Raw genomic sequence first — 27,170 nt, forward strand, 5'->3', positions numbered from 1 at the left:
ACATTATTTCCTAATGTCTTAGCCAGTAGTGTTAAATCATCTTTGATATAAACTCTTATCTTTTAAATATTATAACATTGTATTTACTTTTTGTTTTGTAACATTGAAGTTTATTTTGACATTTTCCATAACATTAGGGCATAATATTATTGCTAATAAGTCTACAAAATAATTAATGTTCTTTTAAAAACATTGTGAACTGTACCCTAAATGAAAATTCTTATCTATGAAAGTAGCAAATATAGGCAATTTTCAATGCATTTTGAAAATACTTTATTAATTACAAAGTTCATTATCATGAATAAGGGTATGAGGGAGTGAATAATATTATTATTAATTTTATTTACTTATTTTTAGAGAGATGGGAAAGGAGGGAGAAAGAGAGGAAGAGAAATATTAATGAGTGGTTGCCTCTCACACACCCCTACTGGGGACCTGGCCCACAACTCAGGCATGTGCCCTGACTGGGAATTGAACTGTCAATCCTTTGGTTCAAAGGCCGATACTCAATCCACTGAGCCACACCAGCCAGGGGTAAAAAATATGTTAATAATAATTGATATCTCTAAATTTTCTAATACAGTACCTGATATTTAGTAATCAATAAATACATACCTAATCAGTCCAAATTTTGTCTTCTTACTTATTCTGTATTCCTTCTATAGTGTTTATGAATATCCTTGCTGAGGACTAAAAACTAAAATATTTAGACACTATGATAATGAGAAAGATGTGGGGATTATGGTTGCTGTCACTGGTAATTTTGAATTGAATCCTAGTCAGTGAAATTAGTGTTAAGTTTTAATGTAAAGTGTATACATTGGACCCTTTGGTGTTCAAATACATCAGTGCTTTCCTACCTAAAGGACCTATGTCTTATGAATGCTTTCTTTATATTAGATTAATTAAACATAGGGAGGAATTGCTAGAAAATCAAAATCACGGTTAGATTTGCAATAGATAAAATAGTGGGAAAATATATCTAGGATGTCAGCAAAGCAGGAGCATTTATTTATTTTTAATTAGTACTTAATATGATTTTTACTCAAATAAATAATTACAGCAAAAATCAAAATACTTTTGGACTTCCTAATACTTATGGTTTAACAGTGTATGTCAAATTTTGGTTTTATATAAGATTAACTGTGAAGAGATTTATGTTCATTGCTTAAATCCTATAAAACCTTGATCCAACATTTCTCAAATACATCTTTGAAAAACATAAAAATCACCCAGAAACTCATTATTTGGTACATTTTAATAGCATGTATCCTCCTGCAGAAGAAGTAAGGGAACAATCCATGCAGTTTTTCCTTTATGTATGTAACCACTCTTTTTCATATTTTAACTCTGTAAAGTCTTTTCATCAGACTAAGCAGCAGGTGAATTTGTATCATGATGAAGTGAGCTGAGCCATTCTATTTGAAGTTTGTTGGAAAGCTATAGAAGTCGATCATTTTGTGAGTCATCAAAATGATTAAAATCTGTATAAATACACTATTTTGCCATTTCAGTTCACTATGTCCACAGTCCTTGGTATTGTGGTATATACTTGGAAATATTAATTTGCTTCAAATATCTTGAAAATAACTAGGAGACACAAACAATTGCAGAAAGTGTTCAGCATTCCAGAATACTTATGAAAAAAAAGACACAAATGCTCCACAGTGGTTGACAACAAATGTAAAACTCAAGAACGATACTCCTTGAAGTATATGCTACATATTTGCCTTAAAGTATATGCTACATATTTGTTGAATGCTTTTATTCTTATGTGGTCTTCAATAACCCCAGTGACAGTGTCTATTTAAGAGCCAATTAAAGAAATAAACAGTGACACATTCCTCTTGAAATGAAATAATTATAACACTGTTATAATATTTTATAAAATATTTTATGAAGTTTTTCATTCTTAAAAGCAAGCTTATCTGTTGAAACTGACATAGTTGAAATGAGTTCACAGAAACTTGCTATTCCATCCATGGTATTAAGTTGGACATAAATTATACTTGTAGCTTTGGGTTGTGTTATTCCTTATGGCTAATAACTCATTTATGGGGTCACGAGACAACTGTTGTGAGTATGTTATTCATAAAGCCAACTAGAGTTATTCATCACAGGAAGGAAAACACCTAAGGCACAATAAACTAGCAACACATGTTATTATGGGACTGCTCAAAGAAGACAAGAGCAGTTAAATTACTTTCTAATCTTTGGTGATGTCTGTCTTGGCAGTGGAAAACTTCAAGAAGATTTATGCTTGTAAATGTCCATACATGAGTTAATAAAGCAGCATGCAAAGCCTCTGTGTCTGCAGGTTAAAAATAGTCCTCAGATCTGTTCCTACCTTCCAATTTTACACCCACCAATGTAGTTCAAACTCTTGCTGCCTCATTGTTTTTATTATGCATCCCCTGCCTCTCCTTTAGGAATCCAACTATATGTTGTCAGATTCTTATTTTTTCATCAATATCCTTTCAAAGCTTTCCCATTCAAGCATTGCAGAGATGCTGAAAGATTGCAATATAAAATTCCAAGTACTCCTGTTAACCTTTAATTTCTTTTCCATTGTGCTCTGACCCCTAGTGGTTCATGCACTCCTTTAGCTCTCTCATCTTGTCTCCTATTTCGAGTTCACTTCCTGGGTTCTGTGTGGGGCCCCTGCTCCACAAGGCCTTTCCTGAACATTTCACTCCTTTGAGGAGCGCAATATTTTGACCACTTGTACAACTACTACTTCTGGTACTAAATCACAGACACTCCTTGTTACTTGATACCCATTGTCCTTTTATCTTTCACACTAAGCTCTAGTTGGAGGCAGTTTAAGTCAATGGCTCCCTGGAGCTTCTCTGACCTAGTGTCACTATGCTGCTAGAACGTGTGAGGGGAGAGGCTGTGCTCCCACTCCACAGACCTACAAGTACAACTTACCTACGCAAACGTGGGAATTTGGGTGTCATCTATCTACTTATCTATCCAATCTATCACCTATCTTTCTATCTATCATTTATCTGTCTATCACCTGTCTGTCTAATATCTATGCTGTTTTCTGGGGAAAGGTAGTGATGCTGTCTGAGGGTCAGTTTTCTCATATGTCTAATGGGAAAAATGGTATGTCATAGCGTGATGGTGTGGACTGAATGTTAGTATCTGGGAGTGCAGCAGCACTGTAGGCCTTTTTAACTTAGTCACATGCATCAGTGGGACAGCAGAGGTGGGGGATGGATACAGGACACACAGCAAAGGGAAGAAGGACAATGACACAAAGAAAGACTAATTTAAATGTTGGCGGACAGGGATGCTGATCTCGCTGTAGGTCTTGTGTCTTACTGTGTGAGAAACTCTTGGCATAGATGGTACTCTTAGGTGTACAGATACAGCGTTAAAAAGCAACAACAAATAAAACCCTAACCTCACGCCAAAAACTACTGCATAACTAACCTGGTGTGCACTTATAGAAACTAAATTTACTTCTACAGCTGACTAAGAATTTACACACAATATTTGAAAAGCTGGCTCACATGTAGGACATGGATGTATTATGCAGGTCTTAGTGTGTTGCTTGGCAAATTGGAAACACCCAAGACAAGCAATTGTTGCTGTTTATTATTATTATTACAACAACAACAACTACTACTACTACTGTTACTTTATCCAAAGGGTGCTAAATATTTTCTTTCTTGCTGCTTTATCTCAGTTATTAAATGATATGAGTTAGTTCACCAAATTACTATTGAAGTATGATTATATATATTTAAAACAAATAATTCATTATATGTGTGATATATTATCAGAGCAAAATGGCAATTTTTGTCATTATAGCAAAAATGGACAATTTTTATTTCATTTTTAAAATTATATTTTATTGATTATGCTATTAGAGTTGTCCCAGTTTTCCTCCTTTGCCCCCCTCCACCCAGCACCCTCCACTCCCTCAGGCAGTCCTCACACCATTATCATGTCAATGAGTCATGTGTATAAGCTCTACGGCCACTCCATTTCCTGTGCAGTACTTTACATCCCCATGGTTATTCTGTAACTACCTATTTGTACATCTTAATCTCCTCACCTCATCACCCACTTCCCACCCCCAGCTCCCATCTGGCAACCATCAAAAAACTGTCCGTATCCATGATTCTGTCTCTGTTCTTCTTGTTTCTTTAGTTTGTTTTTAGATGCAGTTGTTGATAGATATGTATTTATTGCCATTTTATTGTCCATAGTTTTGATTTTCTTTTCCTTAAATAAGTCCCTTTAAAATTCCATATGATTAGCCTTGGCTGATGTGGCTCAGTGGTTGAGTGCTGGTTTGCAAATGAAAGGGTCACTGGTCCAATTTCCACTCTAGAGCACGTGCCTGGGTTTCAGGCCCCGTCTCTAGTAGAGGGCATGTGAGAGGCAAGCACACACTGATGTTTCTCTCCCTCTCTTTCTCCTCCCTTACCCTCTCTAAAAATAAATAAATAATATCTTTTTTAAAAAGTTCATATAATTATGGGTTTGGGGATGAACTCCTTTAGTTTTTTTCTTGTCTGGGAAGCTCTTTATCTGCCCTTCAATTCTAAGTGATAGCTTTGTTGGGTAGAGCAATTTTGGCTGTAGGTCCCTGCTTTTCATGATTTCAATATTTATTGCCAATCCCTTCTGGCCTACAAAGTTTGAGAAAGAAATTGATAGTCTTATGGGAACTCCCCTATAGGTAACTAACTGATTTTCTTGTGCTGCTTTATCTTTAACCTTTGGCATTTTAATTATGATGAGTCTTGGAGTGGACCTCTTATATCCATCTCTGTGCCTCCTGGACTTGCATGTCTATTTTCTTCACCAAATTAGGGAAGTTTTCTTTCATTATGTTTTCAAATAGATTTCCAATTTCTTGCTCTTTCTCTTCTCCTTCTGGAACATCTGTGATGCAAATATCAGACCACTTGCAGTTGTCCCCGAGGCTGCTTACACTATCCTTGTTTTTGTTTTTGTTTTTTTAAATTATTTTCTCTTCTCGTTGTTCTGATTGGTTGTTTTTTGCTTCCTTATATTCCAAATCATTGACTTGATTTTCAGCTTCTTCCACACTACTGTTGTTTCCCTATAAATTATTCTTTATTTCAATTAGTGTACCCTTGTTTTTGACTGGACCTTTTTTATGCTGTTGAGTTCCTCACTGTGTTCCTTGAGCATCCTTATAACAAGTGTGTTGAGCTCTGCATCTTATAGATTGTCTATCTCCTTTTTTTTAATTATTTTTCTGGAGTTTTGGTCTGTTCTTTTAGGCCATGTTTCTTTATCTCCTCATTTTGGCAGCCTCCCTGTGTTTGTGTCTATATATTAGGTAAAGCTACACTGACTCCCTGACTTGGTAGCATGGCCTAATGTAGTAGGTGTCTTGTAGGGTCCAATGGCACAGCCTCCCCTCTCACCCAAGCTGGGTAATTGGGGTGTGCCTTTTGTGTGGGCTGATTACACACACCTCATATAGTTGAGTTCTGATTGCTGTTGGCAGGCCAATGGGAGAGATTTATCCAGGTCAGTCAGCTGCAAGGACTGGCTGTGACCACTAACCAACACCCTCTGCCCTCCATTGAGGATCAGCTGTGCAGGGGCAGGTTGGTGATGTTCTGGTGTGGTCTGTAGCTGTCCACTGGTGTGCAGCCTCTGGGATTTCCCAGGTGGTGCAAGCCAAGGTCAGCCCACACCTGTGTTCTGCCTGTGGCCACCCTGCATGAGCTGTAAAGCAATCTGCGATCTCTTCTACTTGTGTTGGGCTTGGAAGCTCCCAGGTGAAGCCAAGGTGTGAATCTAGGCTGGCTGCTGCAAGTGCCAGGCTTGGGCCACTTAGCTAGACATATGGGGACTGGGGACTCACTGACGCTAGCTGTTGCTTATGTGAGAGGCTTTAGGACATTGTGAAACATGAGCCTAGACCAGCCATTCATATGGGAAAGTACAGTTAAAAGCTTGGGTGGACTGATAAGTTGGGTGGGACAGAGTCTCAGGGGATCTCCAGGACTGGGCAAACAATGTTAGCCAGGTTGATGGAGTCTCAGAGATGGCACCCACCTGTGGACTCTGTGGCTCTGTAGGGGGAGGGCTCAGAAAAGGGACAATGCCCTCTGCCAGCCTTTCTGTCTGGGAGAAAGCTGTCTCCCAGCTCTCACCTTGATGCCACACACTTCAGTTTCTTCCTGTAAGCCACTGGTACCTTTCATGTTGCTCTCCCAGTGCTGGAGCTAAGAAGCAATAAGTCTGAGTAAGTTCATGTGTGGGTTCTTTAAGAGGAACTGCTTGGGAGACCAGAAGTTTCTTCCCCTGACTCAATTCCACTGGTTTTTGCTGCCAGAATTTATAGGGACTTATCTTCCTGACAGTGGAACCTTGGGTTGGGGGACCTGGCATGGGGCTAGGTCTCCTGGCTCCTGAGACATCCCTCCTGAATTTTTACCCACCACAGTTGGGTGTGGGACCAGCCCATTCTGTCTGTCCTACCAGTGTGAATGGATGTAGATTCTTTTATTTTGTTGTTGTCAGACTTTCATTCAACTCAATTTCTGATGGTTGTTCTATAGTATGTTTGTAATTTTGATGTGATTTGCAAGGAGGTGAGCTGTGTTTACCTAAGCTGCTATCTTGACTGGAAGTCCAAAAATGAACAATTTTTAAAGCCGTATTCTTAGCCTCTTTACATCCTTAGAACTGAGTGGATTAGGCTACGAGAAATATTTTCTTTTTAAAGATATGTTTAAGCTTAGCTCTTTTAATGGTGCCAAAGAACTTTCCAATTCCTTTGTGCTTAAAGAGACTTGTGTTTTAATATCATTTTCATTTGTGGTTGGTAAGAGAATGTATTAGTCAGTAAAAGCTTTTATTTTCTTTTTAATGAGGCTCCTTTTTATAACTTTAAGTCTGTGAAAATTTAAAAACAAACAAACAAAAAATTGGTCATTTGAAAGTTTTTAAAAAGTGCAGGGAAGAACTGTTTCAGTTTGTAAAACAACTATGGCAATCTAGGCGGCCTGTGGGGATCTGCTCTTCTTTCACACGACTTTAAAGAGGACTGCTGACGCTGCGGTTTACCTGCTGCATGGATGCTTCCCTGCGTGCTTCCTGAGTATCGCAATTGGTATTTAACACTATCAAGCCTTTTATGATTCATAAATGAGCCTTAGAAGACCTTACTATACTTTGCTTGTGCCTCTTGATTGCACTTTTATTGTATTCTAGGGAAGAAATCAAATATTTGTTTTTCAGGGAACTTAAAAAGGTTCCCGGTAATATTACAAAAATGGAAAGGCTAATTCAAAAACCAGTTTCTACTAGATGGGAATTGACATGCACCATATCTTTGAATTTTGATAGCATGTTGTCTCAATTTTGCACTGTAGTGGAAGCATTTTAGTATTTTCAGAAAAAATTGAAGAACAATAATATTATTACTCTTTTTGGGGTTATAGAAACAATAACTAAAAAATAGAAATGCAAGTTTATTTATAATTTTCTATGACCTCAAATGGCAACTGTAAAATATTACAGGTAATGTTGAAGTCCCTTACTATAAAATTTCTCAGTTCAGTAATTTTCGAAATCAAGAACAAAAGATAGAATTGCATTATTCTCATGCCTCCCCATGTGTCAACCAAAAAGCACTCAAACCTTTAGAAAAAAATTCATAAGAGTTATTTGAACCAAAATTCTTGAGGACATGCCCAGAAACAAATTTCAACTGATGATAAAAATGCTCTGGAGAATGGCAGTTTTCTAGTTCATATTATGAATTTAGAATCAAAGGAGAAAACCTAAGGAAGGTACAAGAAATCTATTGGCGGTAGATTAAGGGAGCAAGAGAAAGCAAAGCAGCAAAATCTCTGTGACTGAATAAAAAGTACAATGAAGAAACTGATACTTCTTTTACATTGGTGGGCACAGGGTAGTTAATAATTAACATTTACAGCACACAGAGATGGTATGTGGGGAACGAGATAACAATGAGTGGTTTCGTGGTTTTGTGCTGTGGTACTCTTGTACTCTGGTGCCTTTGGTTATGTCTTTGAGGGGATTGGGAAAGACAATTACTCTGAGATTTCAAAAGTATGTTACCCTAGATGTATAAGAACAGTAGACAGGGGTCACTTAAGGTAGCTATAGGCTTGGGACCTGGGATGTGACTACCTGCCATGATCTACCTTTCCAGTTAGGAACTTATGATCAGGCCATCCTTTGTGGTTACTTTGGGTCACTGAGCTTGTCAGGCCTGCCATATGTTCCCCCTGCCCCAAAGTTCTCATGTTTATTTCATAGCCCATTTTTCTTTTTCTTTTTTTTTTTTTTTTTTAAATTTATTTATTGTTATTTAATTACAGTTGTATGCCTTTTCCCCCATCCCTTCACCCCACTCCAGGTGAACCCACTTCCCTCCCCCCTCTCCACCCTCCCCCTTGGATTTGTTCATGTGTCTTTTATAGTAGTTCCTGTAATCCCCTCTACCTACTGTCCCCGCCCCCACCCCCCACCCCCGCCCTTGCTATTGTTACATTGTTCTTAACTTCAATGTCTCTGGTTATATTTTGTTTGCTTTTTCCTTCTATTGCTTATGTTCCAGTTAAAGGTGAGATCATATGGTATTTGTCCCTCACTTCCTGGCTTATTTCACTTAGCATAATGCTCTCCAGTTTCATCCATGCTGTTGCAAAGGGTATAAGCTCCTTCTTTCTCTCTGCTGCGTAGAATTCCATTGTGTAAATATACCATAGTTTTTGGATCCACTCGTTTGCTGATGGGCACTTCGGTTGCTTCCAGTATTTGGCTATTGTAAATTGTGCTGCTATGAACATTGGGGTGCACAGATTCTTTTGGATTGGTGTTTCAGTGTTCTTAGGGTATAATCCCAGCAGCGGAATTGCTGGGTCAAAGGGCAGTTCCATTTTTAGTTTTCTGAGGAAATTCCATATTGTTTTCCACAGTGGCCTCACCAGTCTGCATTCCCACCAACAGTGCACTAGGGTTCCCTTTTCTCCGCATCCTCTCCAACATTTGTTTGTGGATTTGTTTATGTTGGCCATTCTGACTGGTGTGAGATGATACCTCATTGTGGTTTTAATTTGCATCTCTCTGATGGCTAGTGATGCTGAGCATCTTTTCATATGTCTCTGGGCCTTCTGTATGTCTTCCTTGGAGAAGTGTCTGTTCAAGTCCTTTGCCCATTTTTTAATTGGGTTGTTTGTCTTCCTGGAGTGGAGTCGTGTGAGTTCTTTATATATTTTGGAGATCAGGCCCTTGTCTGAGGTATCATTGGCAAATATGCTTTCCCATATTGTTGGTTCTCTTTGTAATTTGGTGCTGTTTTCTTTAGCCATGCAGAAGCTTTTTATTTTGATGAGGTCCCATTTGTTTATTCTTTCCTTTATGTCCCTTGCTTTAGGGGATGTGTCTGTGAGGATGTTGCTGCGTGGAATGTCTGAGATTTTCCTGCCAATGTTTTCTTCAAGGACTTTTATGGTGTTACGGCTTATATTTAAGTCTTTTATCCATCTTGAGTTTATTTTCGTGTATGGCGTAAGTTGGTGATCGAGTTTCATTTTTTTGCACGTAGCTGTCCAGATCTCCCAACACCATCTGTTGAAGAGACTGTTTTTGCTCCATTTTATGCTCCTGCCTCCTTTGTCAAATATTAATTGATCGTATAGATTTGAGTTTATTTCTGGGCTCTCTATTCTGTTCCATTGGTCTATGAGCCTGTTTTTATGCCAGTACCAGGCTGTTTTGATTACCGTTGCCTTGTAATATAGTTTGATATCAGGTATTGTGATACCTCCTGCTTTGTCCTTCTTTCTCAAAATTGCTGCTGCTATTCGAGGTCGTTTATGGTTCCATATGAATTTCTGTAATGTTTGTTCTATATCTGTGAAATATGTCATGGGTACTCTAATAGGGATTGCATTGAATCTATAAATTGCTTTGGGTAGTATGGCCATTTTGATGATGTTAATTCTTCCAATCCATGAACATGGTACATGCTTCCATTTGTTTGTATCTTCCTTAATTTCTTTCTTCAGTGTTGTGTAGTTTTCTGAGTACAGGTCTTTTACCTCCTTGGTTAGGTTTATTCCTAGGTACTTTATTTTTCTTGTTGCTATATCGAATGGGATTTTTTTCCTGATTTGTGTTTCTGCAGTTTCGTTGTTGGTGTACAGGAATGCCTTTGATTTCTGGGTATTGACTCTGTATCCAGCTATTTTGCCAAATTCATTTATTAGGTCGAGTAGTTTTTGAGTGGAGTCTATAGGGTTTTCCATGTACACTATCATGTCGTCTGCAAACAGTGACAGTTTCATTTCCTCCTTTCCAATTTGGATGCCTTTTATTGCTTTTTCTTGTCTGATTGCTGTGGCTAGGACTTCCAATACTATGTTGAATAGGAGTGGTGAGAGAGGGCATCCTTGTCTTGTTCCTGATCTTAGTGGGAAAGCTCTAAGTTTTTGTCCATTGAATGTGATGCTGGCTGTAGGTCTCTCATATATGGCCTTAATTATGTTGAGGACTGCTCCCTTTATTCCCACTTGGCTGAGTGTTTTTATCAGAAATGGGTGCTGTATCTTATCGAATGCTTTTTCCGCATCTATTGATATGATCATGTGATTTTTGTCTTTGCTGTTGTTGATGTGATGTATTATGTTTATTGATTTGCGAATATTGTACCATCCTTGCATCCCTGGGATGAATCCCACTTGGTCATGGTGGATGATCTTTTTAATATATTGCTGGATGCGGTTTGCTAATATTTTGTTGAGAATTTTAGCGTCTATGTTCATCAGCGATATTGGCCTGAAGTTTTCTTTCTTCGTTGTGTCTTTATCTGGTTTTGGGATTAGGATGATGTTGGCTTCATAAAAAGAGTTTGGGAGTCTTCCATCAGTTTGGATTTTTTCGAATAGTCTGTGAAGGATAGGGGTTAGTTCTTCCTTAAATGCTTTGTAGAAATCTCCTGTGAAACCATCTGGTCCAGGGCTTTTGTGTGATGGGAGTTTCTTGATGACTGCTTCAATTTCCTTTGCTGATATTGGTCTGTTCAGGTTTTCTGCTTCTTCTTCAGTCAGTTTTGGAAGATTATATTTTTCTAGAAATGTGTCCATTTCATCTAGGTTTTCAAATTTCTTAGCATATAGGTCTTCATAGTAATTTCTTACGATCCTTTGTATTTCTGTGGTATCAGTTGTAATCTCTCCACTTTCATTTCTAATTCTGTTTATTTGGATCCTCTCTCTTTTCTTCTTGATAAGCCTACTTAAAGGCTTGTCGATTTTGTTTATCTTTTCAAAGAACCAGCTTCTGGATTCATTGATCCTTACAATTGTGCTTTTAGTCTCTATGTCATTTAGTTCTGCTCTGATCTTGGTTATTTCCTTCCTTCTGCTTGCTCTGGGCTGTCTTTGTTGTTGTTCCTCCAGTTCTTGTAGGCGTAGGGTTAGGTTGTTTGTGTGAACTGTTTCTAACTTCTTAAGGTAGGCCTGTATTGCTATGAACTTCCCTCTCAGGACTGCCTTAGCTGTGTCCCATAGGTTTTGGGTTGTTGTGAGTTCGTTTTCATTTGTTTCCAGGAAGTTTTTGATTTCTTCCCTAATCTCGTTCTTGACCCATTCATTGTTTAATAGCATGCTATTCAGTCTCCATGATTTTGAGTGTTTTGGGTTTTTACCCTTGGGGTTGGTTTCTAGTTTCAGACCCTTGTGGTCAGAGAAGATGCTTGATATGATTTCAATTTTCTTGAATTTGTTGAGGGTTGCTTTGTGTCCTATCATGTGGTCTATCTTTGAAAAAGATCCATGGACACTTGAAAAGAATGTGTATTTTGCTTCTTTGGGATGAAAAGCTCTGTATATATCAGTTAAGTCCATTTCCTCTAGGGTATTGTTAAGTGACACAATATCTTTGTTAATCTTTTGTTTGGAAGACCTGTCCATTTTTGATAGTGGGGTGTTAAAATCCCCTACTATAATTGTGTTGCTGTCAATATCTTTCTTGAAATCCTCCAAGATTTTCTTTATGTATTTGGGTGCTCCTATGTTGGGTGCATATATATTTATAATGTTTATGTCTTCTTGGTGGATTCTTCCTTTGAGTATTATGAAGTGACCTTCTGGGTCTCTCTTTATGGCCCTTCTTTGGAAGTCTATTTTGTCTGATATGAGTATTGCTACCCCTGCTTTTTTTTCCTGTCCGTTTGCTTGGAAAATTTGTTTCCAGCCCTTCACTTTCAGTCTGTGTGAGTCTTTTGTCCTGAGATGGGTTTCTTGTAGGCAGCATATGTGTGGGTCATGTTTTCTTATCCATTCAGCTGTTCTATGTCTTTTGATTGGAGCATTTAATACATTTACATTTAAGGTTATTATCGATAGGTAGTTATTCATTGCCATTATTTCCTACCTGTGTTCCTCTGTCTTTCTCTTTTCCTTCCTTTCCTTAAAGCAGTCCCTTTAGCATCTCTTGCAGAGCTGGTTTGGTGGAGCTGTATTCTTTTAGACTTCTTTTGTCTGGGAAGCTCTTTATTTGGTCTTCTATCTTGATTGAGAGCCTTGCTGGGTAAAGTAGTCTTGGTTGGAGGCCTCTGGTTCTCATTACTTGGAATATTTTTTGCCATTCTCTTCTGGCTTGGAGCGTTTCCATTGAGAAGTCAGTTGCTAACCTTATTGGGGCTCCCTTGTATGTTACTTCCTTTTTCTCCCTTGCTGCCTTTAAGATCCTCTCTTTGTCTTGGAAATTTGCCATTTTAATTATGATGTGTCTTGCAGTGGGTCTCTTTGGGTTCCTCTTGTTTGGGACTCTCTGTGATTCCTGGATTTGGGTGACTTTTTCTCTCCTCAGATTAGGGAAATTTTCCATCATTACTTTTTCAAACAGGTTTTCTATCCCTTGCTCTTCTTCTTCTCCTTCTGGTATTCCTATTATACGGATGTTGTTACGTTTCATGTTGTCCTGCATTTCCCTTATTGCCTCTTCATTCTTTCTGAGCCTCTTTTCCTTTTCTTGTTCCTTCTGGGTGTTTTTTTCTACTTTATCCTCCAGCTCGCTGATCCGATCCTCTGCTTCATCAAGTCTGCTTTTAATTCCTTCTACTGTGTTCTTCAATTCAGAAATTGTATTCTTCATTTCCTCTTGGCTCTTGTTGATATTTTCTATTTCCTTTTTCATGTTGATATAGTTTGCAGTGAGTTCATTGTAGTTTCCTTGTAGTTTCTGGTAGTTCTCTTTGAGCTCAGAGAGCTCAGTGAGCTTCCTGATGACCATTGCTTTGAACTCAGTATCTGATAGTTGACTTGCCTCTTTTTCGGTTAGTATTCTTTCTGAGACTTCCTCCTTTCCTTTCATTTGGGAATTGTTTCTTTGTCTTCCCATTGTTTGTGAGGCTCTTCTTGTTGGCCTCTGCTTCTTAAATTGCTTTGTTCTGAATCCCTGGGTTTATGATATGAACTTCTATGGTAGAATGCCAATGGGATTCGGTGGTGCTGTCTCCTTACTCTCCTGTGCTCACTGGTCTTGAGCTGACGTTTATGTGTTTAACACGGTCTAACTCTAGTCTTTTCAGCACTCCAGGTTTTGTTGTCGCACCTGTGGGAAAAATAGAAAGGGGCGGAGAAAGAAAAGGAAAAAACAAACAAACAAACAAACAAAAAAAAAAAACCAAAGATGGGAAGGAGGGAAAAAGGAAATAGGAAAGGAGGAAAGGGAGGAAGGAGGGAAGAAGGATTAAAGAAAGATCGGAGGCAAGATAAGAAGGAATTTTAACAAAAATTAAAACATAGAAATAGATAAAAGAAGGGAGGAAGAAGACATAAAAATGGTAAAGGATGGGAGGAAGAAGGAATGAAAGAAAAAAAAGAGAGAGAGAGGAAGAAGGAGTTCAGGGGGAAAGGAAAAGGGAAAAAAAAAAAAAAAAAAAAAAAATCTTCTGTTGGCTTTAAACCGTTCAGGTTATTTCTGCTGTTGTCCTGTCTGTGCAACGGGAGGCGGTGGTTGGAAGGATTGGTTTCACTTTTCTTCCTTCCTGGGTCACACTCTTCACTGTTTTGTAGGTGTGGTCCCTGGCAGGCAATCAGGCCGTTGATCAGCCAATCCAGCAGCTTTGTTCTTGGGACTCTCGAGTGGCCGCCCCAGCCGCTTTGGCTCCGGACGCGTGCGCGCGCAGCAGGGGAATCCAGCCGCTTCGGGTTTGTGACGTTATTTGGGCTCTGAGCGCGCAGCCGGCCGACCGATCGAGCCGCCCAGGCTAGGGAGGCTGGCGCGCCGCAAACTGCTGGTTCAGCCGCCTTGGTGTTACGTCTCTCGCCAGCCCCTTTGTGCTTAGGAAGTGCGCATCCAGCCGGCCCTACGCTTGGTGAGCGCGCAGCCCGCCGCCGAGCCAGAGGCTCTACGCTTGGGGGCCCGATCCAGCTGTCCGGGGCTTGAGACTCTCGGGTGGGCGGGGCCGCCCTGGGACCGAATCACGCGGTCCTCGGTTCCGAGGTTTTGGGTCTGTGGGTGGAGCAGCTAGTCTCTGCTCCAAAAGATCTCGGAGGTTTCAGGTGTGGGCGCCCCTCCGGGGTTTCATGTACGGGCCCTGTTCGCTAATCTGCGCGCGCGCTACCGCGCGCAACCGGACCTCAGGTGAGCACCGGTGCTGCTTATCCCGCGTTCCCCGTTCGCAGTCCAGGGGCGGAGGGGGGAGGGGCGCCAGGGGCCTCGGCCACCACCGAGAGTTCTCTAACTAGCCCCTGAGTGTCTCTATTTTCTTTTTCTTTTTGAGAAATTCCTCCTTTTCAAGCCCCCCTGGTCCAATCAAGCACCTGGCTGCTCACAGCGCAGCCTGGCCCTCTCTCAGGACTCCTGCAGCAGCCCCTGCGCCAGGTCTGGCGCCTCTGCAGCCCTTGTACCGCGCGGTCCCGGGTCCCGGGGACCTTATTGTCCTTGAGCACTCTTCTTACCGTCAGATCTTTCAGTGTCCTCTATCTTTGGTCTCTAATCTTCGTATATGCTGGAGTACTGTTGGCTGTTCGCTCTGCTCCTCAGATCAGCTAGGTATTTCCCTGGCACTGAGGGGAAGTGAATTCTGCTCCCACCTATGTTGCCGCCATCTTCCCCATAGCCCATTTTTCATTCACACATGTAACCACTCTCACAAGTTTGGTATTCTTTGGATCCATTTTGCATAAATTGCTCAATAGTATTCTATAATAAGAATATGAGGCCTGTCTGAAAAAATTCCAGCCGTTGTTAATATAATGAGAAGAGTTTTCGCAACATCTGTGCAACATGGCAACTGAGAGTGGATTGGAATGCCCATGCGTGAGCAATGACAACTTCACTGTATTAGTCAGTGGGGTGGTGGATGCTGTTGAGTGAGTGCACTGTGTGGCCATCACATTCAAAGTGACTGAACGAGTAGAGAAATGCATTTGCATCAGATTTTGCATTGAGCTCGAATGGTCCTCCATGGAAACTTTGGATGATTCAGAAGGCTGCAGCTATGGACAACTGGTGATTGGCAGCTTCATTCTGACAACACGCTCGCTCATGCATCACATCTCCTTAAGAATTTTTTTGTGAAATATTAAATTATCCAGGTGACTCAGCCCCCCTATAGCCCAGATATGGCACTCTGAGACTTGTGGCTTTTCCCAAAACTAAAATCACTTTTGAAAGGGATGGGATTTCAGACTATTGATGAGATTCAAGAAAATACGAGGGGGCAGCTAATGGCGATTGGGAGAACTGTGTGAGGTTGCAAGGTGCCCACTTTGAAGGGGACTGAGGCATCATTGTCCTGTGTACAATGTTTCTTCTATCTTATATGGTCTTCATTAACTATTGATCTCTACTTTTAAGTAGAGATCTACTTTTAAAATATGGTCTCTACTTTTCATATTACATGTCTGGATACCTTCTGGACAGACCTTGTATACCATTTTTATTTAACTAGTCTTCTATTGAGACATTCAAGTTATTTCCAGCATTATGCTATGAAAACTGATGCTGTCATGAGAGCTATGTCTTCTCTCCTGGAGAACCTGCATCAGGGCTTCTCTAAGGGATGCACCAAGAAAGGAATTGTTCCTCAGAGTTGACATGCATTTTAAATTTTATTAGGTATTGTGAAAATATTGCTCTCCAAATTCTTTTACTAATTTACATTTCCACCAGTAGCATAAAAAATTTGTCTGAAAAATTACTAACTTAAAATTCTCATTATTTGGATTTGGTCAATCTGTATACAAATGGAATCTCATTGCTTGAATTTTAATTCCCTGATTGTTAACCTCTTTCCCTTCCCCCCATATTTATAAACTTTAGTTTCTCCTGCTTTGAATTTCCCATTCACTTTCTTTGACTTTTTCTTATCGATACATAAGAATTTGTTACATGTTCTGAATATTGGTAATGCAAATATTCATCCTAGTAAGGATCTTGTATTTTAATTTGTTTAAAGTGTACGTGTGTGTCCTTTGGCATGGAAGTTTTGAAGTTAGAGTTTTTCAAATTTACTTTTTTTTTCTTTATGGCTACTGATATTTTTGTGCCTTATTGGAGAAATTCTTTTTGTACTGGACCTCATGAAAATATTCTCTATTTAAGAGTCTGGTGGTTTTGTCTTTCAAATTATTCCATCACCCACACTGATTAAACTTGAATTGGAGAAAGACGTCTGAATTCCTCCGCTCCCTTCATGAAGATAGAGCTCCAAGTGTTCTAAGCCACAACACAACTACTAGTAATATTTTTCCTTGTAAAAAAGCAGCTTGAAAAACAAGTGATTTTTACTTCTAATGAGAAATCCTGTGATTGTTATCTCAGATAATAAAGCCAAGGGATTAAAAAATGTACATGGTACATTAATGTTGGGGAGAAGAAACTTTCCTCTGCTCTTCTAGTTTCTTCCAGCTGGTTTAATGATTCAATCAGTACAAGATAGATTAACAGGAGAAAATAAACAAATTTAATTATATAAGTATATATGGGAACCCCACAGACATGAGAAATTCAAACACAGAAAGGTTAACTGAGGCATATATGATAATCTGAGCTAAGGAATCATGTAAGGTGCTTGGAGTCACATGAGGTTTCAGTATTAACACATGTGCCTTGCCATATAGGTAAGTTCTTACAATGATTTTTGGTAATAACTCTTGTTATTGGCAAGACCCCCAACTTAAATTCTTTGAGGAAGAAGCAAGTATCTCTCTTATGCTTGCAGGATTTCAATTGCCTTTTAACTTAAAAATAATCCACATGCCAAAGTAACACATCTTGTGGAGACCTGTTCTGAGTCCCTCATTGAAAGGGTTAATCTAATTCTTTACAACTGAATTTTTTTTTTTCTAAAAATGGACTAAACATTAAACAATTGAAAGTCAAAGTGTACTGTCAAAAATTTGGAGACAAACATATTGATAAACTTCACCCACAAGCAGGATATCATCAACCAGTGTAGTTCTCATTTGTGCTAAATAATAAATTCTGATTCACTGGAAATTATTCCATAGTTCATACTTAACAAATATTTATTGTGTGTCTGTTCTTGGAAAGACACTCTACGGTACATTAACAATCTCTCTTAAATATAGTAATTACATTTTATTTTTTATAAAATAAATAAGGCATTTAAGTGCTAAATATTTCTTTTAATACTGGTGTAATAATGAATTTGTTTTCATTAATATTATGGTTATGTTTATAAATATTTAAGTGTTTTTAAATTTAAAATAAAATCTAAAATTTTTGTCTGTTTTTCAAGATTTTTAAAAGAAAATATTTCCTCAATAACCATCATTTGCTAATTTGCCATCTAATTGTAATTCATAGCAAAAATCTGAGCTAAGAATTATTTTATTTTGTAATTATACAATAAATTACTGAATAAATATTTCCCATGCGTATTACTACTATTTTCAAAAATGATTCCTGAATTTCATTTACTGAAAATACCAGTAAAATAAATGTTTCACACATAAATATCACCAGAAAAAATATAGCACAAAGTTATAATTTGAAGCTTACAAGGAGTAAAATATTTTGTTGATACTGTAGCAGCGGTGTCCAACCCAAGGCCCATGGGCGCATGCAGCCCAGGATGGCTAGGAATGCTGCCCAACACAAAATCGTAATTTACTTCTTTTGCTCATCAGTTTTTGTTAATGTTTGTGTATTTAACATGTGGCCCAAGACTACTATTTTTCTTACAGTGTGGCCCAGAGATGCTAAAAGTTTGGACACCCTGACTAGAGACTCCCATAGATACAGAGAAAGTCATACCTGTGAAGGTATTCTTACACATGCTATACAATTTTGTTCTTTACCAACACTATCCAACCAATCAGTCTCACTGCAGAGCACTGAAACTTTTTCTTAACTTAGTAATGAAAGGTTTCTTTAAAAACTGAAGATTTTCAAAAGTTTCATAAATGAACAAAGGAAAACAGATTGGAATCATGAAGGCTTCAAGTTAGGATTTTGATAGCTTAAACAAAAAATTATAGAAAAATTAGAATAGATATATAGATTAAGAGTAAAGGGATTCTGGGAGAAAATTGCCCACCTGAGCAAATCCAAAATATAGAGTAACTGGAGTTCAGTAATGAGAAGTTTGTATTTGACTCAGATAGTTAATTTACACTGACGTTACTGAAATCCTGGGCTCTTTATGTTGTAAATGGGACATCCATGTGTTATTAAATAATAAACACTGATTTGCATCAATTATTACCAGAATCAGTATAAGTCATACAAATATAAACAAATGTGTTTTTTTAAGGTGACATTTTCATTAGAACATAGTACAAATCTAAACAGAAACAGACCAAAGTCCTAAATAAACTAAAAAAAATTTTTTAAAGGAAATCATAGCATTAATTTTATTACAAGAATAAATATTTATTTGTTAAATGTAACTGACTTTTCCTATCACCTGAAATTATGTGAGATTGCTTTTCAAAGAAAATTGGAATAATGAAAAGAATACAATTGCTAAAAAAGGATATTCTTTATGATATCCTTAAATGGAAGTGTCAATATAATTCAGTATTATTAATTCAGCATCTTTGTGCCCATCACAATTTTAGACACTGAAGATCTCAACATAAATATGCATCCCAGATAAGACAGTTAAATAATTTTAATATACTTCAGGTAATACAATAATACAGTTATTTCCAAGATACTTAGGGAAACTTGAGCGGTATATGTCGAATCCTGTCTGAGGGGGAAGGAAGGGTCAAGCGAGTCTTTAAGCTTTCTTATGAGAAAATGACAGGCACTTTTCCAATATGCTATTTTTAGTGTTGCAGTTAATTTAATTTTAGCTATAGTTCTACCTGAAGGATGTTGTTTTTTATACCACCACAGGTGACTGAAACGGTGAACTACAGCTTGGGCAATATACATATACAACCTAATTTAATATAAACTCTGATCTGCTTCAGAAGTTTTTTAAAGAGAGGATTAACATAAAGTAAAAAACATTTCCGCAACTATTTTCCCAATAGGTTTATTTCTATTAATTAACAACAATTTTTTAAGAACGAAGTTGTTTGGTAGTATGTAATTCCACTAACATTTACCATTGTTGTTTTATAGCAAAATCATATATCTTCACCCATATAATTTTGTTTTTTAAAATTACATTTTAAGGTTTTATGGCTCTTCTAGGACATTTATTTTGCTAAACATATAGCCATTAATCAAGAGTTTATTTTTATATTTAATTATGACGATAAACCTGATCAAGTTTCTTTTAAACATTATCCAACTTGGATCATTGGAAAATCAGAAGTATTATCTGTGGCACTTATTCAAGTACAAATTCATTTACTTATGTTTATGTGACAATATTTGGTTTATATTAGATGATCTATAAATATATTTTATATTCTTATATTTTCTGCTCCATGGAAATGATTAATTTTGATGCAGTATAATACACTAAATTGTCTTTGTTCACTGTAGATTAAATTTTTAGCAACACGTCACTTTGTTTTTCTTTTTTAAACAATAAATTAGATTTTATTGATTATGCTATTACAGTTGTCCCAATATTGTCCCCTTTGTTCCCTTCCAGCCAGCACCCCACAATGCTTGAAGCAATCATCACACCATTGTTCATGTCCATGGGTCCTGCATATGTGTTCTTTGGCTACTCCCTTTCCTACACTGTACTTTACATCCCCATGACTATTCTGTAACTACCAATTTGTACTTCTTAGTCCTTCACCTTTTTTGCCCATCTGGCAACTATCAAAATGTTCTCTTTATCTATGGTTCTGTTTTTGTTCTGCTTGTTTGTTTATTTTGTTTTTTAGATTCAGTTGTTGATAGATAGGTATTTATTGCCATTTAATTGTTCATACTTTTGCTCTTCTTCTGCTTCTTAAAAAAGACGCTTTAACACTTCATAAAATGCTGGTTTGGTGGAGATGCACTCCTTTAGCTTTTCCTTGTCTGTGAAGCGCTATATTTGTCGTTCAGTTCTAAATGATGGCTTAGCTGGGTAGAGTAGTCTCAGTTGTAGGTCCTTGCTTTTCATCTTTGAATATTTGTCACCAGTCCCTTATAGCTTGCTTCTTTCCTAGTTAGGATATAAGTTCTGGGAGAAACTGTATCTCTGGAATTAGCACCGTGTGTAACTCATTATAGACACTTAATGATTGTTTGTTAAATAAGTTAATCCTATTTTTTCCATCATGCCAATTCAACCAACTGTACTTAACAAAACTACTTATAAGTAGTGATATGCCTCAAATGAATTTCCCCAACCATTCTATTCTAGCTATTAATGTATATGCCTTGTCTCCTCTGTGCAGGTCCCTGTGTCTTGATTGGGGCAGGGATGATTGCATGTTCTTCTTGGTACCTCTTCACACACGACACCTACCACAGGGCCACACACATAGTGGTCAGTACATTTCTATAGAGTAAATGGATGGATTTAAATGATCCACCTATGCTCTTCTACTGTCCGTACTAGGGAAGCACAATAAGCTTTACATTATACCTGTGGTTACTCTAAACCATAGCTATGATATTGTCACAGATCCTTCTGAGAAAATGGGTAAGACTGTGAGACATATTAGAAGTTAGAATTTTAAAGTGGAGAAATCAGTCGTATCTATGGACTAATAAAGACATTCTGAAACACCTACTATCCCAAATGTAAACACATAGGAAATTCATTTTAGAAGGTTTCTTAAACAGTTATTGTCAGCTATATCAGTCAATGAATGGCAAGGTAATAAAAAGACACGAGTCATGGGAAACATTCAGGGTAAGACACCTACAAAAAGTGGCTGTGTCCTGGAAGTCTTCAAATACATACTGCACAAGGTCAGGATTGCTGTAATTATATTTGTAGAAAGTCCGATGAGACTCGACAGCACACGACAATACCACAGGTAGCTTGTCCTCGGGGCAGTGGCAGGAGGGCATTGTGTGCTCTGCCATGAAGGGGTCATCAATATCAAAGAAACAATTTAATATCAGCACCTTAATAAAGGAAGGTATCCCGGTCATTTGAAAGTTTATCTTTTAGGAAACTCAGTACAATCTTCTTGGATGGAAACATTTCTAGAGTGCACTACATATGTTTCGCTCTTTGCAATGGCGCTACAGTGAACATAATTCAAACTCCAGTTGAGAACTTCATATTTGTCTTGATGCTTTCATGATAATTTTAGTTTATATTGCAGTCACCTGGGAATATGACATCCATGTCTAAAAAAAGGTCACATCTATGGTTTGTGTTTGAAACCCTGTAAACATTTGCTCACTAACAATACACTTCTACTATCTTGCTTCTTTTATAGATTCAGAGGGGCACCTGTAGATTGATTCATTCTGTTCATACTTCCTGCCCCCTCCAAAGAGTTCTGTGCTTACCTCATATTATATCTCACTTTGTCTTCTTCACCTTATTTCTGCTTCTCTTTTATTTATTCCAAACTTCTCACATACATTCTGCCTGATTTCCTACACAAAACATTACACAGACTAAGCAACTTTTATGTCTGTTTCCAATCAGCATGTAAATAATGTGAAAGTCTGTATTTTGATAACAAGATGATTTACAAGGAATTCTGCTTCATGAGTTAAGTATAAGATTGAGTTAAACATGTTTAAAACTAGCATGGACTGCTCAGCAGAGCCACCCACACGTGGTGTGATTCCATAGTGGAGATCTCTCAATTCTGGGTGTGGACCTTAGTAATGAAAGTCCCCAGTGTCTATTATGCAGTTATCCAGCAATTTCTGAGCTAACTAAACACATGGGATTTAATTTAAATCACAATATTAATTTTCATGTGAGTGTAATAGCGCCCAGTGCTTCCTAGTGTTCTCACCCTTTCCTATTCCATATGTGCCGTTAGAAGCCAGCTTACTAATCAGTGGGCAAAAAGACAATGGACAAAGCCTGGGTGATGTGATATATTTTCTTAGGCAGACCATCATGCATCTGCTTGGATAAAACATCTTAGTGTTACAGAGCAAGGCCGGGGGGTGGTTCACGATAAATTATTACAGAAAGGATCCCCCCTTTCTGTCTGTGGAAGTTCCTCAACCCCCACACACCTGCTAGGTTCGCAATGCCTGCTGCCAGAGGAAAGACATCTCTCAATGCCAGAGACTGGTGAAAAGGAAAGGAATTATTTATTAAAAAGTTACACAGACTTAGAGTAATGGCTTAATGTCTTCAATAAGATACTAAAGTCCTCTAGAATACCCACAGATGCACAGTCCTTCCCTCTCCCTGTGCCCAGTCTGGGGTACCGTGTCTCAGGAAAAGAAGTAGAAGTCCGTGATTCAGGCTCCAGGCACCATCAGCTGTGTTGCTGCCACGATCTCCAGTTAATCCAAAGCCATGTGGCACCTTCTCATGGCCCACCAGCAAGAGTCCTTTCTCCCCTTTTCTTTCCAGCAAAGTCTCTCCTGCTGCCTAAGCTGCTTGGTCCTTCTCTTTCCCTCAGAACCGTGTGGCCCTCCTTTTTCACTGCAGATCTGTGTGGCCCCCTCCATTTACTTCAGAACCTCCTGGCCCTCTCTCTTTTACTTCAGACCTGCATGGTCTTCTCTCCCTATGGCTGCTGTGCCTAGGTTTAAATCCCAGTGCCCATCTTCCTTTGCAGCCCCATTTCTGACTCCTCCTACAATCAGTTACACCTGCCAGCATCCCCGTATTCTTCCAGCTTTACTGGGCTGCCATTGTAAGTCCGGGCAGGTGTGACCCCATGGCATGGAGCCAGTTATCTCCAAGCTCTCATGCAGGCCCTGTAACCAGGGGGAGTTGCTTCCCAGTCCCATCTTGGGTGGAAGTCACTCCCATCTCCCTGGCTCAAAGCAGGACCATAGCTATTTAGCGTATCTATGAAACCAGTTAAAGGTTATAGATATGTTAAATGACTGCCAGGGGTTAGCTGCAAAGCTGTTGCTATGCAAAACAGCTCTGAATGGCCCCGTTCCATGTGTCCCATCCCCTCTGGCTCAGGCTTGTGGGGGTGAGGACATCCTATATATATTTCTAATATTTCGTGGACACCTTGAGTTCTGGACCCCATTACAAATCCCTTCTTGGGGCCCTCCTCTTGGCTGCACCCTGCTTCATTACATTTTCATCTAGAATAATATCCTTTAGTAGTGCCTTTCTGTTAGTTGTACCAACTTCCATTTTCTTTCTTTTTTTCTTTTTTTTGAATTTCCTCACTCTTGACAGATAGATTTCCTGATATGCAGTCTTAAATTAATATTTTTCTCAGCATTTTGAACACACTGGCTCATGCTTCTCTGACTTTCATTGTTCTTTTGAAGTTACCTATATAAATGCTATTCTGCCTTCCCCCCCCCTCATCACCCCCCCCACCCCCCCACCCCCCGCCTGCTGCCCCCTGCAGCTTTGGTATTTTTAGCTTCATTCTGATGACTTTCAGTTCTCATTTACTTATCTTGCTTAATTTACACTGCCAATCTACATGAGTATTCATAAAATCCATCAATTCTCAAAAATCTCAGCCATTATTCTTCATATATGTTATCAGTTTTTGAAAACTGATTAGATTTATTTTGGAACTGCCATATTTTTAAGCTTTATTTTCCCACTTTTTTTCTGTGTTGCATTTTGTATAATTGCTTTTGACACGTCTTCCATTTAACTAAATTTTGCTTTAGCTTTTCTAATTTGTAGAATAATTAATTCATTGAATTCCTAATCTTATTATAATGTTAATTTTAAAAGACATATTGGCTTTTAAAAAAAATCTTACTTGTAATTTTTCATAGTTATGTTGGCTCTTTGTGTTTTGCATTTCTTCTTACACTCATTTAAAGGTGTTATACATACTTATTTTATATGTATGTTATATAAAGTGATAATTTTAATATTTTCATTCTTGAGTGTCTGATTTTTCAGTTTATCATTTCTGCCAAATCTTACAGAGAGTTGTTTTATTGGGTTCTTTCTGATATTTTATTGTCAGATAATAAATACTTGAAATAATATCTGTTGAAGCAATTGAGACATTTTATTAATATGACTTCCCTCAGGAAATTTTATATTAGATTTTGCTAAGTGCTTATGGCACAACTAATCCAGCGCTCACTAAATTTTTTTCTATTTCAATTTTTTAGTGGGGAGATCACCGTAAGAGGGTGAATAAGGGGTTTCTTTTTACTCCCATCTAATTAAGACCAAAATATCATATGATGTCACCTATAAGTGGAACCTAATCAACAAAACAAACAAGCAAGCAAAATAGAACCAGAGACATGGAATTAAAGAACAAACTGACAGGGACCAGAGGGGGCAGGGATGGAGAGAATGGGGGAAAGAAGGGGAAGGGTCAAGTTAAGGAATATGTGTAAAGGACCCATGGACAAGGACAATGGGGAGGATTGAATGTGGCAGAGGAGGTGTGGGCTGGGCAGGGCCAAGGAAAGTAATGGGGGGGGGAAAATGGGGATAACTGTAATTGAATAACAATACAAAATTAAAGAAAATTAAATCAGACAAGGGTCCTCACCATATCCTTCCATGGGATGGGTTTTATTCGAGTTGACCCACTGAGTATAGATGTGCTGGGTGCATTGGCTTTATTATATGGAAGTCTCCAGGCTGAGCATTCATTTTGGCTGGGCTCCAGGCCTGACTTCTGGTTTTGGCTTGTGACCCATCAAACCTCAAGTTCTAGCCTATGAAGTATGGAGGATTCTTCTTCATTTTACTTGGTCTGAGTTAAAGTATTTTTCTGGTCATTTAATCCTTTTGGAAATGTGTCTGGTGGGGCGTTCGTACAAATACCTAGTTTCTCACATTATATATTGGATTTGGTGCTGTCACTTTTATTTTCAGGGAAACAGCATTTTCTGGATCCCCTTCTCCAAATGGAAGTACATAAAAATTAAAAATTTAATATTTAATTTATTAAACAAAAACATGGGAATTACATAAAAGAGAGCAAAGTACTTAATATTATTGTATGAATAACTGTATTAAATAAGAAGCCCAGAACACTTTTAATTCATTTATTCATTGAAGAACTGCTTTGTACAATGTCGTGTGCAAGTCACATGAAGATGACTGAGAAGTGGACTCCGTCCTCCAGGCTACTTCACTGTGTACAGAACCTAGACATGAACATAAAATCGCCATAAGTAGATTGACCGAAGAATGAAGTGTCATGAGGCACACGTGTGGGACAGAGAGTAAGTCTAGCACAAGAGGGAATATAGACAGGGTTTGGGGACATGTGGCACTGTGAATGGGCCTTTGTGTTCAGGGAAATCGTTTACTTTATTTTATTTTATTTCTTTTTTATTTTGATTTTTATAAACACCCGTCAAGATCATGAGATCATGAAAGAACTCAGTGTACCCAAATCAGTATAAATGATTTCTAATCACCTTCTAAAATATTGTTCAGTGGTCAACAACTGAGATAAATCAATTGCAGGAATGTGCAGGTATATGTCCACGTATTTTATCTTCGATTTGCCTGGTTTATAAAAGCTAGTTAATGTTTAAAAAAAACAGAAAATAAAGTAATAAGATTTATATATAAAAAAGAAAAAGCTATCTTAGAATTTACAAAAAATAAAAATATAAATATAAAAATATAATTATCTCTGACTATGGGATTAATGTTATAAATAAAAAGGCAATTTGAGCTACCCATAAAATCTGAAGTCAGTATTTGAGAAGTAAAAATTTAAGAAAAAAAAATTGTTAAATCAGTTAATCATATAAGTAGTAATATTAGATTAAAACTTAAAATTGTCATTTTTGTGGATTAAATGATATATCAAGAATTTCATATATCTGACATATACATTTTCTTATGATACAATTAAAAATTTGCAGAAACTTTTTCTCCTTTGGGATATAAGTATTTTTAACCTTTAATGATTAATCTAAGAGCAACTCTAGATCCTTCTTTTTTAGAAGACATTTGTAGCAAATATTTCTTTCTGATACTCTATAAGCTTTCTTAAGTCTCCAGAAATAATTAGAACCAATAAACAGTCTAAGTGATTAAAATGTGGTTTCTTACAAAAACAAAAACTAGCAAACACACAAACAAAAAAGCCCTCGTCCCTAAAGCACTGTTCAAGTCCCATGCTTTCTGCCAGTGCCAGAGCCCTGTCACCATTATTTAAATCTTGGCAAAGTTCAAAAGGAGTTCAACAATGCACAGTGAGAAATAACGCGCACCACTCATTACCCTGCTGAGACCCTTTGTTAAAGCAGTCAATTTCTATACTGTTTGTAAAGTTGTCGGTTGTAATCCCTGGATAACTGCCAGGAATAGTCATAGTAACAAAACAACTGGTGTCTTTCTTTTTTCAGATCAGTCTGTCATTGTTTAAAGAATTTTTTGAATTATGATGGATCTTGTTTCCAGTTAGTATTTTTAAGTTATTCCAAGATCCTATGTAAATTATGTTACTTCTATGCATGTGCTATCATAGATGGATTCATTCCCATACATCTCTTTATTTTTTTTTAAAATTATTTATTTATTTTTATTCAGTTACAATTGTCTGCATTTTCTCCCCTTCCAAGTTTTTTTTTAAATATATTTATTGATTATGCTATTATAGCTGTCCCATTCCCCCCCCCACTCCACTCCATCCTGCCCACCCCCCTCCCTCCCACATTCCCACCCCATAGTTCAT

At 37.9% G+C, this 27,170-nt stretch overlaps 1 protein-coding gene across 4 annotated transcripts in view; it reads left to right on the plus strand.

Moving 5' to 3' along the window:
• Positions 1–27,170, plus strand: part of GRIK2 (glutamate ionotropic receptor kainate type subunit 2) — a 598,702-nt gene that overhangs the window by 418,470 nt on the left and 153,062 nt on the right. The window lies entirely within an intron of this gene.

Source organism: Desmodus rotundus, chromosome 11 (genome assembly GCF_022682495.2).
Source record: "Desmodus rotundus isolate HL8 chromosome 11, HLdesRot8A.1, whole genome shotgun sequence".
Lineage (NCBI taxonomy): Eukaryota > Metazoa > Chordata > Mammalia > Chiroptera > Phyllostomidae > Desmodus > Desmodus rotundus.